Raw genomic sequence first — 14,626 nt, 5'->3', positions numbered from 1 at the left:
CTGTTTCTGTAAAAGGCCACATAGTAAATAATTTAATCTTCATGGGCCAAGAAGCAAAATCAAGAATATTATGTAGGTAATCATAGAACAAGAGGAAAAACAAATTGCCATAAACTTTTAAGAAAATTAAAAATCTTATTTACATAATCAAATTTGAATTTGATATAATTTTCACATCATGAAATACTATTCTTTTGATTTTTTTTTTTTACACTTAAGAATATGAAATCCAATCTGTACTCCCAGGCCATACAAAAACAGGAGATGAGCTAGGTTTGGCCTGTGGGCCATAGTTTGCCAAACCACTCAGCCTGTGGCTATTCTCATGCTGAACCCCTTGTCTGGTTCTCTGTCACCAGTTCTGGTCATTCTCTGTCCAGTCCCCCAGGAGTAGACTTACCACAAAAGTGCCTTTGATTGCCTAGGGCTCTGGATTGGGCATACATGGGAGAAGTGTCTGTCCCTGCCCTGGCATTGCTCACCACTGTGGGGAGACAGCCACAACTCAGGACAGTAAGAGAAAGGCCATTGTTGCACAGTGCCGCAAGGCAGAGGGTGCGGGGGTCGGAGCCCCCCAAACCATCGGAGAGCATAGACATGTGTATGTGGGGGAGTGTCACAGAAGCCATGTGCTTGAGCTGAGACCTGAGTTTTCTGGTGTAAGTTTTCAGGGAGCAAATGGTGTAAATGACGGCGGGGGCATCCTGTGTTCAGGGATCTAGAGAGAAGTGTTGTTTTCAACCACTGGGATGCAATTTGAGGAGGGACAGTGTCTCACTAGAGGTGAAACCAGCAGGCAGGGGCAGCGTGAAGTCCTGTGGCTCAGCCTCTCAGACCTGCCAGGACCCTGCCTCGTTCTCATCTGTCGCCCAAGGGCCTGGCCCCGCTCCTCATGCCCATGCCTTGAGGCTGTGCCAAGACGCCTGCCTAGACCTCAGTGAATCACCTCCCACTGGACAGGGCAGATGCTGCTCTTTGCCTGCCCGGCAGCCTGCCACTCTGTGCCCTGCTGCTGGTCCACCTGCCCTGCCCCAGGGGGTTCCCGGTCTTCTGGCTTCTGCAGAAAGCAGCACTAATTTCTGGCTAATAAAATGGTTCCCCGGAATCTGGCCTGTTTCCGCTCCTTCTACTTCCCAATGAGATCTAGACTCCCCTTTTCTTTCCTCATCTGATTTGCAAGTGGGGGCCCTGGGGGCACCATGCTTGCACGTTCATACCTAACAGATCTAGGGGACGGGGCATAAGGTGTCCTTGCAATTCTGAGCTGTTCAGAAGCCCTGCTTCAGGGGCAGCTGCAGGGAGAGTATCTCTCAGGATGTGTGATGAGGTGTTGGCTATCAGCTCAGGTTCGGCTGGAGGCCATTTCCCCATTTCAGATGTTAGATTTGGACTCTGTCGCTATCCAATTGGTTGTATTTTTGGAAGGTCTATAAGGAAGATACCAATATGAGGAGTTAAGACCCCTGGACTTCTGGCTTAGATAGCTAAGATTTCAGAAAGTGAGTGAATTGGAACCCTTAGACATTGCTGGTGGGACTGTAAAATTTAGTGTAGTTGCTGAGGAAAGCATATTGGCAGTTCCTCAAAAAATGTTAAACATTTGATGAAGCAATTTCACTCCCAGCTATATACCCAAGAGAAGCAAAACCATATGTTCACACAAAGACTTGTACACAAATTTCATAGCAGCCAAATATTCGTAATTGCTAAAAAGTGGTAGCGACCTAACGTCCATTGACTGATGAATGGATAAATAAATCGGATCGTCGTACAAAAGGATATCATTCAGCCATAAAGCTAGAAGGAGGTGCTAATGCACGCTTTAAGATGGATGGCCAGCAAAGCACCATGCAAAGTGAATGAAGTCAGACACAAAAGACCACATATTATGTTACTTCATTTCTATGAAATGGTCAGAACAGGTAAATCTACAGATGGTAAGTAGGCTAGCGGCCGCCAAGGGTTGGGACGGGATGAATGGGGAGTGACGACGTAATGGGTAGGGGTTTCCTTGGGGGTAATGGACATATCTTGGAAGTGGACAGTGGTGATGGTTACACAACATTGCGAATGTCATGAAAGTCACTAAATTATATACTTTAAAAATGGTTAAAATGGTAATTTTTATGTTGTGAATTTTATCTCAAAAGAAAAGTGAGCGAAGTCATCTTTCAGCCTCCTGTGTATATGGAGTGGTGAAGCAGTGGTGTTTCAGATGTCCTTCTGTCCTGGTTCTTACAGATTCTGAAATTGGATGGGCCTGAATCCACTTTAGAATGCTCCTGCAGAATAGGACAAAATGCAAGATCGGCGTCTCTCTAATCCCAGGAGCAGGCAACGATTTCTCTCCTGTGACACCATGGGGACAAGGTATTGGTATTTTTGTTTCATCTGTTATTCTGATGGACTTTGGTGTCTGCACTCAATTTTCCCACTTGCCCTAGAGGCCCAGGACTTGTCCAGGCAAGATTCTAGGCCCACTGTGTGCCCTGAGTTGTCCCTGGTCTCTCTCCACGGTGTGTCTGCCCAAGAAGGAGCAATTCACAGGCTCACACCTTCCATGGACCCCTGTTCAGACTTTTGTGTCAGGTTCTGTCCTGGGCCTGAGGATCTAAAATGAACCAGATGGAGTTCCTGCTCTCAGGGAACCAGTCGGGGAGGCAGAAAGGTGCCTGAGAACCACTGGTGTGATAGAGGACATGCGTGAGGTGATGGGGGGAAGGGTCCACAGGGAGACACCTGCACGGAATCTGGAGAGACAGGCAAGAATTCATCAGGAAGACAAGGCAAAGAGCCATGATTGTGTGAAAGGGCCTGGAACACTGAGGGAAAAAGTTGAGAATGGAGTTGGGGGTGGGTAAGTAGACAAGCAGATAAAGTTGGACCACTAGATAGGGGCAAAGCTTGCAATGCCTGTACACTAGCCTGAGTTTAGAATTTATCCTGATAGCAAAGAAAAACCACTCAAGGAATTTAGGAAAGGAAGCTCCATCATTTGATTTGCATTTCAGGGGGTAGGTCATCTTGGGAGGAAAATAGAGGCTAGATCAGAGAAAGAGTGGCATGGGGGTTGGCCATGCGAGATGATGGAGCCAGACAGAGGCCATGTGCATGAAGGAGACAGAGACAGAACTAGCTGGGCTGAGATGCTGATTAGCTGGTGGTGGTTCAGGAAGGCAGGAGGAATAGGGAGAGAACAGTTCTGGGAGATCCCTGGACTTCTGGCTTGGGTAGGAGTCATCATGTGACAAGAGACCCAAAGGAGGAGCAGATTTGGAAGACAGATGACAGGATGAGTGTGGGGCAGGTTGAGCCTAAGTGCCTGAGGCACATCCAAGTAGAAAGGTCCAGCAGACCAGTGGGTAGAGAGTTGGCACCTAGGTTGGAAGCCTGGGTGACTTCCGCCTGTGTTTCCCTGCGTGCATGTTCCATTCCTCCCCAGGAGTTCAGTTTTGGGAACTGTGACCTGGAAGCTGCTGGTGTCTGCTCCTGTCAAGGTTATTCTGGTTTAAACTCTCTCGTCCTGTTGGCATGTGATTTCATGCTTTTCACTTCTCCCTTTAAATGGAAATGCAGAAAGAAAATGATCTTCGCCCTCCAGTGGGGATTGAGATTTTTTTTTTCCTCTCTCAGCTCTGACACCTGCTACTGTTTCACTCGCTATTAAAGGTCTGTGTGACCGGGTGGCTTGCCTCAGGCAGTGCTAAATGGGTGTGTGGGAGGGCCCGGAGAAGAGTCAGGAAAGAGGTATTAGAAAGTGACTCACAAAGATGGGCAAGCTGGGGCTTGGGAGCCAGGGTGAGGGTTTCCCAGGAAGGACCCATGGTATGTGCCCAAGAATAAAGCTGCCACCCCATCTCTGGTACCTAAGGCTCTGCAGCCCTTTCTAGGGCTCCTTCCTACCACTCACCTCCTCTCATCTGCCTTCTGGCCACGCTGTATTCTGCCTTGTCTAAGGTCACACAGCTCATACACAGTGGAACCAGAATACAAAGTTGGGTCGCAGATGTCAGTGTGCCCTTTATCCCTCCACTCCAATGCCTCTGTCACCATGACAAATGATTCCATCAGGGGGAGAATAAAGGGCAAGCTACCTGTCAACCCAACCCAGCCCAACCCTCCTTGGCTCTAACCATGAATGACCTGGTTGTGGGGGGGGGGGGGTTCCACCTGTAAGGCCAGCCATCGAGAGAGAGAGAGAACAGGCTGGGGTGTTCTGTGCAGCCCCTTGTTCTGCTTCCTGTGGGACCCTGCCACCACCTTGGTTTCCTCTTCCTCTTCAGCCCTGCTCAGGCTGTAGAGCAAGGTGGGAGCCACCTTCTAGTCCCAGCTTTTTTGCCAATCTATTCTCTTGCAAACAAATCCTGCCTTGTGGTATTGTTGCTGTAATGGGAAAGAGGTTCATCTATTACCAATTCTGCACTGTGGGCAGACTTTTAAGGGATCTGTTTTCAGTTCCATATTAATCTGCTTTCTGCTATAGCTCCAAATATCTTCTGCTCATAAATGTGGGGTCATTTTACTTATGGGCTCAGGGTGGACAGGGGATAATATTTCTCTTCTTACATTTTCAAATGAGGCAAGGTTAAAGGAACTTGTCCTACCTCAAGACAATACCTGAAAGGATTTGGGCAAGATAAAAACCCAAATCCTTTACCTATGAAAAGTCTTTGCACAACAGAGCTGATAAGAAGCATATGTACTGTGTGTGTGTGTGTGTGTGTGTGTGCGCGCGCGCGCACGTGCACACATGCAAGCATGCACATTAAAGCTGTTGAGATCTCAAACTACCCTTCTTGGCCAGCAGTACTTCCTTACTGGAAAGAAGAGGAGTCTCAGTGATGTTCAAGGCTTCCTTTTTATCTGGGAACACTGTGGGTCTTCAAAGGACTAAATCAAAGAGTCGGAGATCCTTCCTCATGTTCTTCAGGCTGACCGAGGGCACATTTTTCAAGATCTTCTTCCTGTTTCTCCCAGAGAGCTCTAGGCTGAGACCCTGCTGGTTAGAAATCCCGCATCACAAGGTTTTGCTGGAGTTTAATCTCCCTAATCCATATGATGTCAAGGCATTATGTCATGTTTAAAAAATGAAAACCACACATCTTGGCCTCGGTGGGCAGACCAGTCAGAGGTAAGCTGTCGGAGGCCAGGAGTGTAATCTTGGAATGGACCCAGGAATTCTGCAGCCACCCACCCCACCCTGCATCTGCTGCCCCAACCATTTTTCCTCTTATGCCAGTCCCTGCTGAGTTTAAGGAGCAGGAAGGAGTTCTAACCCAGAAAGGAAGATTTAAATGTCCTTAATTCTCTGCCCTGAAACATCATTCATTAAAACCCTAATGCTTCAATCTTTTTTTAGATTGCATTTCTTGATTTATCTCCCCTCTCCTCAAATGGGAACCTAGCGACTTGCAATTACCATTATCTGAGAGGAGATGCGCTTGCGTACATAGCCAGGGGCTTAGATGTGCTTATTATTTGCAGAGTGTGTTTTGTGCTTTCCCAGGTTTTTCCTTGCTTACGTGATGCTACTTAAAATCTACTGTGTAATCTTCACACTCTGGGTCTCATTTACTTTCAGGCTTCTGGGCCTTCAGATCTGTGTGTGGCCTGCCCATCTATGTATTATTCATAGACACACCTGTTCTCAAGTAAGAATCCAAATAGAGATTAATTTATTTATTTTTTTTAAATCGGAAGAGAAGGAATCACAGCTCTGGTTGTAAACCCACTGCCCCCTCCACTCAGAAGTTATTCCCAAAACGTCTCTCAAAAGCCCTTCTCTCCACAGCAAAAGCCTGCCTCCTCTCCAAAGGAGATCTCCAGCAGGGTGCCTGCTGTGGGGACCTCTGGCCAGAGGCACGCCTCTGTAACCTTGGATGTTGTTCAGTTGTGTTCTTTGCCTGACAGGAATGGTTCAGCTGTGAGAGCAGGCCTGGAAGCACTGGAAAACCTTTAATTTTGATCTAAAAAAATTTCCAGAATTTAGAGGAGGGAGCACATTGTATCCTAGGAGAATCTTGCAAGGCTTACGTTATTGTCAGACTTTAACCTCTGCTAATATTGATTAGTTTTGTTCCTAAAATTAACTTAAAACATATTTGACGTAGTCTTGCAATTGAGGATTACTCCTAATCTCTTAGTAATTCCTTTAGTATGTAGTTGTCTTTGAGCTTCTTCGTTGCACTGGCTTGAATAACACCTCATGCTATGGTAGATTTTTCTCCCAGAATGAACCAGCTGTCATTTTGTCACGAAGCAATGCAGCAGGTGGCCATGACCTAAGTGGCAGAGAAACCCAGGAAAACTCCTGACGGAAGTTGATATTCTGAATTTAACAAAACTACAAAGATGTTTGTGACTTTGTAACACAGTTTACATTATTGAAAGTATAGCCCCTGGGGTTAGGACAGACTCTACCACATATTGGTCAGCAGACCTGGGACAGGCTATTTAACATCTCTAAAGGTACATAACCTCAGCTGGAGTAAGACAGAGAGACAGAGAGAGGGAGAAGATAAAGGATTAAATAAGATGTTACATTTTAGTAAGTGATAGGGATTGCATTATTACAGTTGAGTTTTTAAACCGAGATTTAATTTTTTTTTTCAACGTTTATTTATTTTTGGGACAGAGAGAGACGGAGCATGAATGGGGGAGGGGCAGAGAGGGAGACACAGAATCGGAAACAGGCTCCAGGCTCTGAGCCATCAGCCCAGAGCCTGACGCGGGGCTCGAACTCACGGACCGCGAGATCATGACCTGGCTGAAGTCGGACGCTTAACCGACTGCGCCACCCAGGCGCCCCTAAACCGAGATTTAAAAGCATGACATTGAATGGGAGAAGCTGACATGTGGCTAGAGCATAGGATGGTTTGTGGTGAGGATAGCCATCTCCATGACAACCACAGTGCCTTCCACTTAGCAGGTTTCCTGGCAAATCACCCAAGGCACCATTTTGCTTATAGCTCAGATTCCCTGGCTCTTCCAGGAGTTTTATGAATAAAGATTAAGAAAGGTTTTCTTCTTTTTAGTATAAGAATAGATTTCATTAATTTTAATTATACAAGTATTACAGAAATATATTCTCTTTTTAAAAACCTTAAACTTTATAGGTAAGGCTGATGTCTTCTTTGAACACCATGTCTAGCCCTCACCTCCACCCCAGGAAAGACTCATGCCATCAGTTTGATGTGTCATCTTCTATACACTTACCATGCATCGAACCACCTGTGGTATCGATACCCATAGAAAAAAATATAATATCATTTAATGTGCATGAGTGTGTTTATATATGTTATCATATTAAGTGTCATATTACAGCTTGATTTTTATTCATACCACAATAGGTCTTGAAGATCCTTCCATGTCAGTACATATAGTACATTTTTTAAAAACTGCTATACAGGTGTGTGCGTGTGTGTGGTATGAATAAACTACACTTTATTTAGCCAATCCCATTTTGATGGTCATTTTGGACCATGGACTTGTTGCTATTGCAAACAAAGTTGCCACAAAATTCTTGGACCTGCGTTCTGAGTACGTGGATAATTGTTTTTCTGGGGGAGATATGGAGAAACTGAATCACTGACTCATAGCGTATGAACATTTTTAACTTTAAAAAAATGTTTATTTATTTTTGAGAGAGACAGAGAGAGAGTGCGAGTACGGGAGGGACAGAGAGAGAGGGACACAGAGGGTCTGAAGTGATCTCTGCACTGACAGCAGAGAGCCAGATGCTGGGCTGGAACTCACGAACCCGTGAGATTGTGACATGAGCTGAAGCTGGACACTTAACTGACTGAGCCACCCAGGCACCTTGAACGTTTTTCACTTTAATAGATACTGCCAAATTACTCTGCAAAATGATCATACCAGCTTACAATCCCACTGATACAGCATGGAAAAAGTTTTTTTTCCTTTTTAACTTTTTCCAATTTAGTAGGTAAAAAAAAAAATTGCCTCATGTTTGAATTTCCATTTTTCTAATGTACCAATATGGAGCATTTTGGTCACACATTTTGGAGCCATTCATATTTCCTTTTTATTTATATTTTACTTTTTTATTTCATAAATTTTACACTTATATTTTGCATTTATATTTCTGTGAATTAGAATTTTATATCTTTAGAATTTTTATTGGATTATTTTGTTTTTATTTGATCTGTAGATGTTCTTTATATATTCTGGATACTGATCCTTTGCTGTAAGTATTTTCTCCTTTTTTTCTTGAATTTTGTTTATGGTATCTTCTGTCATACAGAAGTTCATATTTTTGAGGTAGTCAAATTTTTCAGTCTTTCATGTGTTTTTGTACCTTGTTTCCTTTTCTATACCAAGTCATGAAAAACATCTTCCTGCATCATATTAAAATATTTCTTTGCATCTAGGTTCTTCATGAGAAGAATATTCTAGGTATGTAAGGCATTACCTACATAGCAGGTGTAGCTGCCCAGCCCAGGTGGGAGGTTTAGACCCTGACATCGCAGAACTGTCTGTCACACAATCCTCACTGAAGGCTTGAGCAATCCCAACAGTTTCCAGCAGAGGACAATGTCTGAGCGAGTGTGCCTCCCTATATTGGGACCCTCAACGGTTCCCTGACTCACCAAAGGGAACATTTTAACTGCTCTAAAATTAGCAAGTGCCAGTGAAGAGAAAATATGTCTAGTCAGCGAAAAGATGAGGAGCAAAGTCTGTTGCAAGTGTGCTACATGGTGGGAAATAAAATAGGGCCCAGGGGAAAGTGTCCTGGTATAGTCTGTGTGTTATGACTGCATTTGGGGAAGAACTGATCAAAGTTAGCCAGGATCACAGAGGGTTTTCTCCAAGGGCAGCTTTGATGTCTGCTTATGTCTGGTCCACACACTTGAGATGAAATCTCAAGCTCTACAGAGGAAATGTGATTTACTGGACAAACAGCAAGCAGGATGGAAACACGCAATCCCCAAACTTATCCTTTTGATTCCATAAATAATGGAAGCCCTGTCTTCTTCAGAGGGGAAACTGAGGAAACAACAGGCAGTGCTATTCAGTACAGTTCCCACCCACCTCACCCCAGGCACATCCTGGGCCAGCAGGTGTTTTCTGTTGTTTCTTGGTTTAATACCATCCAAGGTGGGATTAACGATATCATCATGAACCCAGAAGAGCTTTGGTGGTGAAATTCATAGATTTTGATAAATATATTGAACCACACAAATTTGCAAATCTGACTCAGCCTCTCAGCTCACGTGCTGGGCTGTCTCTGTTGTCCCTGCTCATCCATTCTCCACCTTTCTGGCCCTGCCTTGTGCCCGGGGAGACTGCCTGTGCGAACTGAGTCACAGTTCCTTGTTCATTGGTTTCTGATTTGGGTGAACTGATGAGAAGCACCTGCAAGAAGAGAGGTTTATGGATTTATTCCCCAGGCTCCCTGCCTGCTGGGCTGTGGCTGGTAGCAGCTTCATTTCTCTGCAGACTCAGGGTAGTCCTACAGCTATAGGAAAAACTAACCACTCTCTCTTCTTCCCCTCTCATGCCTTGGGGTGTTAGAGCTTTCCAGATAGCCTGGGTGCTTCCCTAACCCTGGGTTGGCCTCCTTTAGTCCTTTATTAACTTCTCTTTAGTCATCTCTTCTGAGTGTACTGTTTGATCCCTGCCCCAACCCAATCCAGACAAATGCAGAAACCTAAATCTATCTGGAGTCTTCATCCTGAAACAGATCAAATGTACTATTAAAATTTTATCATATGCACACACAATCTCCAAGCCCAGTGGTGCCTGCTGCCCACACGCTTTTCCAAGAGCCAGTACAAGTCATTGCAAACCTGCCTAAAAAACCCCTCAATAGCTGGGTTCATTTTCTGTAATTCTCTAGTGTTTAGTTATCAAAGACCCCTTCCCCTAGGCTCACAGAAATGTCTCATTGCTATAAATGCTCTTCAATTCCATTTTAAACTTTAAAGGCAAACAACCTGGAAGATGAAAGGATCACAAGAACCAATTTTGATGCCTTGATGGTTTGACTAATTCATTGAGAGATGGTTGTAGAAAGTTGCCACAGATGTAAATTATTGCATTTCTAGGCAACTCTCCCCTTCAGGGAGCGGATTGCTGTTCTGTAAGCTAAATAGTCACAATAAACAGGCACTGCAAGTAGATAGGTGCCCATCTCTCCACCAGATACACATGACAAAGTGACCTGGTGCCCCACCCCATCCCTTCTCTTCTCCTTCCACCTGCAGCAGAGGTATGAGTGAACAAAGCCCAGAGATCCCATTAGGAGGAAGGGACCCTGATCAATACATGAGATCACCAAGAATACCTGAGAAAAGTTTGGACACCTGCTTTAATTAAACACTAGGTGAGTTTTATTCACTGAAGACTGTTCCAGTTATATCACTTGTCCTTTCTGGGTACATCACTTCTGCAGTTGTAGCTGATCCACTCTACCTCATTCCCAATCCAGTTCCCACACCACATGCAGCCCTTATCTAGTGACCTAAGAGACACCCTTGATGCTTTTTCCAGCTCTGACCACATGCGCTCGCTATCCATGCCCAAGGACTGTGTATTTCATCTACGTCTCTGTACTCTGTGTTCTCCTCACTCCCACCACCAGCACTCAGCAGAACCCCCTGGACCACTCTACTGGCTTCATAACTGGTGTACCCTCCTGCCATCTGCACTCTCCTCTCCATGGCACAGCCAGAGTGAGGGTTACGACTTGTGATTCTGTCCCTGATACCTTTCTGCTTGAAATCCTTCAAAGACTCCCCATTGCTTTGAGGATAAAGACCAAAAGCTTTATAAACCTGCCAAGCTACATAACCTGCAGGGTCCCTCCTGTGTCATCTGATACCATGCCTCCCTCTGCCATGGTCTGGGTCCCTTCCTTGGGTCTTCTTTCTGAGCCTCAAACTTGCCATGTTCCATTTCGGCTTATGTCCTGTGCCTTTGCCTGTACTGTTCTCACCACCACAGCACTGACCTTTGCCTAGTAAACACCTTTAGACCCTGCCTCAAACAGCCCCATCCCCAGGGAAGCCTTCCCTTACCTGAGACTTGGCAGGTCCCTGTTACACACTCCCCTGCCATGCTCACAGGCTGTAATTATAAACTTAACTGAGAGATAGGTGCCCGTTTCCTCCACTAGAATGTACATCTTGTGAAACTGGGAATGGTGTCTGTCTTTGTTTACTTGGCATTGTGCCTGGCACATGGGGCAATCTGAAACAAGACTTGCTGAAAAAATTAATGGATGTTATCATGCTCTTTCCTTTAATATCAGCTAGTGGTGTCAGCACCTCCCCAGACCAAAGAAATGTAGGTCCAGGGTCTGGAGAGATGTAGACAAGGTACTAATCAGAGTTAGGGGGTAAACTAGATTGTTCTCTGACAGCCAGCAATTCTCCGACTTGGGGGATATTCATATCCTCTTGTCTCTTCAGTCTGTAGACACTCCCCCAATCTGGCTCTGTCTTGTGCCAGTGTTGTTGTGTCCATGCCCATACACACCCCCAGCCTGTGACCATAAGAGCCCCTCTTCCTTGTGACCTCAAGGCCTCACTTATTCTTGGCCTGGGAAACCTGAGCCTTCCACTTCCAAGCCTGCTTCTGAGCAGATACAATAAAGCACTTAAAAGCCAGTTGGTATCCAGGAACTTCTTTCCTCCCACATTATTGGCAATGCAAATGATGGATTAAAGTACAAGCAAAAAAGGTTTTGTTCAGAAGTTTGAGTTTTCAGAACCATCCCCAGGGTAATAAAATGGCAAAGGGAAAACCAAGCACACAAGCCTTTCCTTCCATTCCCCAAGTGTCAGCCAAGATTGCAGCCTAAGTGATGTATAAGAAGGAAAGGAGCCAGGACTGGATGAGGGAATTGTCCAAACCAATGGTTCTCAAACTTTAGCATGCATCAGGATTACTTGGAAGGCATAGTAAACACAGATAGCTGGACCCCACTGTCAAAATTTCTGATTCAGTTAGTCGAGGGTGGTGCCCAAGAATCTGCATTTCTAACAAGTTTCCAGGTGAGGCCAATGCTGTTGGTCTGTGGGGACCACACCTTGGGAACCACTGTGCCACACTACACTGTCTCCCCTCATATGCAAATTTTCATGTGTATTCCAATGATGTGGTTGTTGAAGCCTAGACTCAGATTGAGTAGGTTGGACTGGAGCTTGGTGCCCAGGCTGCCACAGTGAGAACCACATACTCAGAAGCAAGGCTCAGGTAAGCCATCACTTTCTTGAGCCTTGGTCCTCTTTGATAGAGATCTCTTCCTCCCTTTATGCCTTCTTGGGATATTAGGGGATGTTTTGGATGACCTTAGAAAGAAGGGGTACCTCATTCTAACTGAAGTTTCCAAGGTCTCATTGGTCTAGCCAACAGGAATCCAATGTCTGCATGCCAAGGGAGGCTTTTATCCCAGAAGGAAACCTGGCCTTCCTTTATCCCCCTTTGCTGAAAAGCCCCTTACTCAGAGTGCTGATGGGTGTGAAGAGGAAATACGGTGTAAAAGATATACAGACACACCTGGGATATATCACGGGTTTGGTTCCAGGCCACCACTATAAAGCAAATATTTCAATAAAGTGAATTAAATGGACTTTTTGGTTTCCCAGTGCATATAAAAGTTATATTTACACTATACTGTAGTCCATTAAAGCTGTGCAACATTGTCTAGAAAAATAATGTATATACTTCAATTAAAAATATTTTGCTAAAAAATGCTAATCATCATCTGAGCTTTCAATAAGTGATTCTTACTGAACAAATATATATATATATATATAACAAATATAATAATAATGAAAAGTTTGAAATGTGAGAATTACCAAAATGTGACACAGAGACACAGAGTGACAAATGCTGTTAGAAAATGGTGCCGATAAACTTGCTTGATGCAGAGTTGCTGTGCAAGCCTTCAATTGATAAAAAACAAAACAAAACAAAACAAAACAAAACAAAAAACCCCACAATATCTATGAAGCACAATAAAGCAAAGCACAATGAAATGGGGTATGTCTGCAGTGGAAGAATCATGCTTCCAGGTCAGACAGATGGATAGTGTCTCTCTACTGGGAGGTGGGTCTCACTGAGACTATACAAGGTTAGGGAGTTAATATGGAAAAGTAAAATTTTCTCCTGTGGAAGAGAAGATTATGTGTTATAGCATTTCATTTAAAAGCAGGATCTCTGGGCTTACATGTTTAAATGAAATAGAATTTGTAAACTGTTTACCACAGTGCTTGGCTCTTAGTACATAATGAATGATGGCTATTGTTATTTTTTTTAACAGGACGTACTAATCATAGTAGAATCAGAATCCATATCAAGAGGAAGATGGGTAGCCTAAGAGCCTATAGAATAAAACAGCAGGACTGTTCAGCCATTGGGACCTCCTTTTCCCTGCCTGCTCAACGCCTGGCCCACAGAGATGCTCAGTACACATTTGTTGGACAGAAGGAAGGGATTACACAAGTCTAGGTAAGTTAGGAGATGGGAGGATTTGAGCTCATGGAAATCTTCCCGAGGGAAAGGATGATGAAAACACCTGAATTCTTTAAAGTGGGGGTTTTTGGGCCCTGAGGAACCTTGCTCAGTTTATTTATACAATTGGTCGTACCACTACTTTACAGGGTTATTACAGAAACACTTGACAATGCATGCCAAAGTGCTGGGTTAATTGTAAAGCACAAATCAAGTATTAGCTGCTTTAATCAAGTGGAGCAATTACTGAACAGATCCTTTGGGCTGTGGCAACTTCAATGCTATGCTGAGACCGAGAGTAAAGATTTCCCACCCTCAAGGCAATGACATATTGGCTTTCCTTTTAGGTTGGCTCTTGTGTGCTAGAAAAATCTCTGAACTTCTTCATATTATTTGCTAAATGGGACATAACTCTCTTCAGAAGGCCTGCATACAGGTGGGTGAACAGGTAAAACCACCTGAGAAGGAAGAAGGGCCCATATTGGTGGGTAATACAGGGTGTCCCTGAGCCTGGCTGGTGAGGAGCTGCACTCAAACCTCCCTCCCTCCCCTCCACAGCCTCCTGCACCTCATTTATTGTTAATGCTGTTTCCACTGGCTCGTTTGCAAATAGCTTGAATAAAACATCAGAGCAGGGAGGGGGGCAGCACTCATAGTCTTCCATGACTGCCTCTGCTGTGTTCCTTCCCTCCTTCCTTTTTCTCAGTTTCCTTCTCCCTTCATTACTCTGATTAACAGTCATGATATAATTGGCTTGTCCTGAAACAGCCAAACAGGACTCACGGGCTCTTGCAGGGATGGTGAGGAGAATGGTTCAGACAGGCCCAGCATTTGTTTTTGCTTTCTGTTTTCCTGGATGGAGGGAGGAAAAAAGCAAAGGCTGAATTTGCAACCTTAGAGAGGAGATCTGGGGATCAAGTGGTGGCTCTGCTCCTCCCAGGAAACTGTCTCAGACCACAGGAGGATGGCAAGGGCTCATCGTGGAGAGGACCACTCAGGCCCTGTCGGGTGGGAAGCCCCATGGCTGCTACCACAGGGGACACCAGTCCAGCTAGAGAGGCAAACCTATGCACCATCTGAGACAAGGCTGATTAGGGAAAACACAGCCATAGAGACATATACTGAACATGAGGCTCAATCCATACCC

General features: G+C 44.8%; 1 long non-coding RNA gene across 1 annotated transcript; it reads left to right on the top strand.

Annotated features, from left to right (window-relative positions):
• The first annotated feature begins 2,247 nt into the window (after positions 1 to 2,247).
• LOC125168597 (uncharacterized) lies at positions 2,248 to 13,907 on the top strand. Its single transcript, XR_007153214.1, has 3 exons — positions 2,248 to 2,370; positions 13,289 to 13,476; positions 13,827 to 13,907. It is a non-coding gene; the product is annotated as an uncharacterized LOC125168597 (long non-coding RNA).
• Positions 13,908 to 14,626: the final 719 nt, after the last annotated feature.

This window comes from Prionailurus viverrinus, chromosome B3 (assembly GCF_022837055.1).
Source record: "Prionailurus viverrinus isolate Anna chromosome B3, UM_Priviv_1.0, whole genome shotgun sequence".
Taxonomy (NCBI): Eukaryota; Metazoa; Chordata; class Mammalia; order Carnivora; family Felidae; genus Prionailurus; species Prionailurus viverrinus.
Note: the sequence above shows the minus strand (reverse complement) of the source record. Positions and strands in the feature narration are given on the sequence as shown.